Here is a 5,000-nt window from a genome sequence, read left to right on the forward strand (position 1 = left end):
GATGGCGCTGAAGCGTCGTGCCTATACTCGGCCGTCAGTCTGGCAGTCATGGCCGGTCCTTGCGGCCGGCCGCGAAGCCCTGACGAGTAGGAGGGTCGCGGCGGTGGGCGCAGAAGGGTCTGGGCGTGAGCCTGCCTGGAGCCGCCGTCGGTGCAGATCTTGGTGGTAGTAGCAAATACTCCAGCGAGGCCCTGGAGGGCTGACGCGGAGAAGGGTTTCGTGTGAACAGCCGTTGCACACGAGTCAGTCGATCCTAAGCCCTAGGAGAAATCCGATGTTGATGGGGGCCGTCATAGCATGATGCGCTTTGTGCTGGCCCCCGTTGGGCGAAAGGGAATCCGGTTCCTATTCCGGAACCCGGCAGTGGAACCGATACAAGTCGGGCCCCTCTTTTAGAGATGCTCGTCGGGGTAACCCAAAAGGACCCGGAGACGCCGTCGGGAGATCGGGGAAGAGTTTTCTTTTCTGCATGAGCGTTCGAGTTCCCTGGAATCCTCTAGCAGGGAGATAGGGTTTGGAACGCGAAGAGCACCGCAGTTGCGGCGGTGTCCCGATCTTCCCCTCGGACCTTGAAAATCCGGGAGAGGGCCACGTGGAGGTGTCGCGCCGGTTCGTACCCATATCCGCAGCAGGTCTCCAAGGTGAAGAGCCTCTAGTCGATAGAATAATGTAGGTAAGGGAAGTCGGCAAATTGGATCCGTAACTTCGGGATAAGGATTGGCTCTGAGGATCGGGGCGTGTCGGGCTTGGTCGGGAAGTGGGTCAGCGCTAACGTGCCGGGCCTGGGCGAGGTGAGTGCCGTAGGGGTGCCGGTAAGTGCGGGCGTTTAGCGCGGGCGTGGTCTGCTCTCGCCGTTGGTCGGCCTCGTGCTGGTCGGCGGTGCAGGATGCGCGCGCCTGCGCGGCGTTCGCGCCCCGGTGCTTCAACCTGCGTGCAGGATCCGAGCTCGGTCCCGTGCCTTGGCCTCCCACGGATCTTCCTTGCTGCGAGGCCGCGTCCGCCTTAGCGTGCTCCTCCGGGGGCGCGCGGGTGCGCGGATTCTCTTCGGCCGCCATTCAACGATCAACTCAGAACTGGCACGGACTGGGGGAATCCGACTGTCTAATTAAAACAAAGCATTGCGATGGCCCTAGCGGGTGTTGACGCAATGTGATTTCTGCCCAGTGCTCTGAATGTCAACGTGAAGAAATTCAAGCAAGCGCGGGTAAACGGCGGGAGTATCAGTGTCCAAGATGAAGGTGTTTTCCAACATCCCATCCCGGGGGATGAATGCCCGCTGACGTTCGTCCACAGCACATGCACGCATCAGGCGTGACGCGAGAACCTTGTGAAAGGTCCGCGCCAACACCGAGCAGACCGTAATGGGGCGAAAGTCAGCGGGGGATGTTGGTGCAGCCGTTTTGGGGAGAAGTGACGTCCGGGCGCGAAGCAGACGCTCGGGGAGGGCGCGGGCCAGGAGGAAGAGGTTCAAGAGTTTCACCAGGACTTCATGCGGCAGGCGCCGCAGCTCCGCTGGAGTCAGGCCGTCCGGCCCGGCTGCCGATCCCCTGGGCGGCAAGGCAGCAGCGACCTCCTCACGTGTGACCGGCCCCCATAGGCACTCAGGAGCGACAGGCTCCGAGTGCGGGAGAAGGCGGTCACGGATGAAGCCGGCGGTGGAGATCGGCTTCTTCGTGAAGAGGTCCGCCCAGAAGTCCAGCAGACCGGGGATGTCGGGTGGCGGCTGCAGCAGGGTGCCGTCCAGCAAGCCGCGCACGCAACGTGCACGCGACCTACGGAAGGCGTCCTGTGTGCGCGCGTATTCCCAGCGGCGCCGCTTGCGCTTCTGCAGCGGCGGGGCGGCAGGCGGCCGCTTGGATGATTGGCGCGGCCGCTGTGTCCTGGTGATCGACCTCTCCCCCCTGGACCCGACCGACGCAAGGGCATCCGGGAGCATGCCCAGGATGACATCGGGCGGCGTGCCCCGCCCCAGACCAATGACTCGATCCAGGGCAGAGAAACGCTGGGCGGAAGCAGGTAGCCCCGCCAGATGCTCCCAGATGGCGGCGTCAGTCGGCCCCTCCGGCGGCGGCCCGGTGGTGTCGGCCGCGAAGTCCTCGGCTGCGTCGACGGGCGGCGCAGCGGCCTCGCCCGCGTCAGGCAGCGAGCTCGCTGCTCCACGGCGGGACGCCGGCTCTTCGCCCCGACCGATCTCAAGTGCCTCCATGAATTGGCGGACAAGCTGCTTGTGGGCAGCTTGCCGCCGTCGGCACTTGATTGCCTCAAGCGTTCGGTCGGGGAACATCCTGGTAAGTTCTTGATTTACAAAGAAGAACCGGGCGTCCCTCTCAAGGAACAGTTCGGCCTCTGCCTTGGCGAGCGACAGGACTTCTTCCTCCGTCCACCTCGCGCGATGCCTCTCCGTCACGATCTCAGCGTTGGCGGCCGCAGGGTGTTGGCGGCGGCGATGGACCCCGAGACCGTTCTTCGTGGTAAAAGTGCGGTGGCACTCACTGCAAGCAAAGGGAGCTACACAAACTATCGCATTTTCGTTACGGCCGGTTGGCCGGATAGGTGCTGGGGTAGCTGGGGTGGCACCTTCAGCGGAAGGGCCACCATCTCTTGTTTCTTGTCGGCTGCCCCCAACTATAAAGGGATAATGCGAGGGGGGGCTGGTAACCCCCCCAAGCCCCTGGTGCGGTCTTCCACTCTGCGAAAATCAGCGGGCCCACGAGAAGGGGAGAAGACCGCAGGAGAGGAGAGGCTAAGAGGGCTAGGCCCATGTATTGCGCATCACTCTCCCTGTAACTATAACCCAAGGAAGGCACCTCGCAGCAGCAGCACGACTACATCAAGACCGCACTTCGAAAAGCCAAGTCCGGATGCAGCCACACCGCCGCCACTTGGCCACCTTAAGAGAGTCATAGTTACTCCCGCCGTTTACCCGCGCTTGCTTGAATTTCTTCACGTTGACATTCAGAGCACTGGGCAGAAATCACATTGCGTCAACACCCGCTAGGGCCATCGCAATGCTTTGTTTTAATTAGACAGTCGGATTCCCCCAGTCCGTGCCAGTTCTGAGTTGATCGTTGAATGGCGGCCGAAGAGAATCCGCGCACCCGCGCGCCCCCGGAGGAGCACGCTAAGGCGGACGCGGCCTCGCAGCAAGGAAGATCCGTGGGAGGCCAAGGCACGGGACCGAGCTCGGATCCTGCACGCAGGTTGAAGCACCGGGGCGCGAACGCCGCGCAGGCGCGCGCATCCTGCACCGCCGACCAGCACGAGGCCGACCAACGGCGAGAGCAGACCACGCCCGCGCTAAACGCCCGCACTTACCGGCACCCCTACGGCACTCACCTCGCCCAGGCCCGGCACGTTAGCGCTGACCCACTTCCCGACCAAGCCCGACACGCCCCGATCCTCAGAGCCAATCCTTATCCCGAAGTTACGGATCCAATTTGCCGACTTCCCTTACCTACATTATTCTATCGACTAGAGGCTCTTCACCTTGGAGACCTGCTGCGGATATGGGTACGAACCGGCGCGACACCTCCACGTGGCCCTCTCCCGGATTTTCAAGGTCCGAGGGGAAGATCGGGACACCGCCGCAACTGCGGTGCTCTTCGCGTTCCAAACCCTATCTCCCTGCTAGAGGATTCCAGGGAACTCGAACGCTCATGCAGAAAAGAAAACTCTTCCCCGATCTCCCGACGGCGTCTCCGGGTCCTTTTGGGTTACCCCGACGAGCATCTCTAAAAGAGGGGCCCGACTTGTATCGGTTCCGCTGCCGGGTTCCGGAATAGGAACCGGATTCCCTTTCGCCCAACGGGGGCCAGCACAAAGCGCATCATGCTATGACGGCCCCCATCAACATCGGATTTCTCCTAGGGCTTAGGATCGACTGACTCGTGTGCAACGGCTGTTCACACGAAACCCTTCTCCGCGTCAGCCCTCCAGGGCCTCGCTGGAGTATTTGCTACTACCACCAAGATCTGCACCGACGGCGGCTCCAGGCAGGCTCACGCCCAGACCCTTCTGCGCCCACCGCCGCGACCCTCCTACTCGTCAGGGCTTCGCGGCCGGCCGCAAGGACCGGCCATGACTGCCAGACTGACGGCCGAGTATAGGCACGACGCTTCAGCGCCATCCATTTTCAGGGCTAGTTGCTTCGGCAGGTGAGTTGTTACACACTCCTTAGCGGATTCCGACTTCCATGGCCACCGTCCTGCTGTCTTAAGCAACCAACGCCTTTCATGGTTTCCCATGAGCGTCGATTCGGGCGCCTTAACTCGGCGTTTGGTTCATCCCACAGCGCCAGTTCTGCTTACCAAAAGTGGCCCACTTGGCACTCCGATCCGAGTCGTTTGCTCGCGGCTTCAGCATATCAAGCAAGCCGGAGATCTCACCCATTTAAAGTTTGAGAATAGGTTGAGGTCGTTTCGGCCCCAAGGCCTCTAATCATTCGCTTTACCGGATGAGACTCGTACGAGCACCAGCTATCCTGAGGGAAACTTCGGAGGGAACCAGCTACTAGATGGTTCGATTAGTCTTTCGCCCCTATACCCAGCTCCGACGATCGATTTGCACGTCAGAATCGCTACGGACCTCCATCAGGGTTTCCCCTGACTTCGTCCTGGCCAGGCGTAGTTCACCATCTTTCGGGTCCCAACGTGTACGCTCTAGGTGCGCCTCACCTCGCAATGAGGACGAGACGCCCCGGGAGTGCGGAGGCCGCCGCCCCGTGAAGGGCGGGGAAGCCCCATCCTCCCTCGGCCCGCGCAAGGCGAGACCTTCACTTTCATTACGCCTTTAGGTTTCGTACAGCCCAATGACTCGCGCACATGTTAGACTCCTTGGTCCGTGTTTCAAGACGGGTCGTGAAATTGTCCAAAGCTGAAGCGCCGCTGACGGGAGCGATTATTCCGCCCGAGAGCATCCCGAGCCAACAGCGGCGCGGGTCCGGGGCCGGGCCAGGTAGGTCCGTCATCCGGGAAGAACCGCGCGCGCTTGCCGGGAGCCCG

This window comes from Schistocerca piceifrons, unplaced genomic scaffold (assembly GCF_021461385.2).
Source record: "Schistocerca piceifrons isolate TAMUIC-IGC-003096 unplaced genomic scaffold, iqSchPice1.1 HiC_scaffold_936, whole genome shotgun sequence".
In the NCBI taxonomy this organism is placed as follows: Eukaryota; Metazoa; Arthropoda; class Insecta; order Orthoptera; family Acrididae; genus Schistocerca; species Schistocerca piceifrons.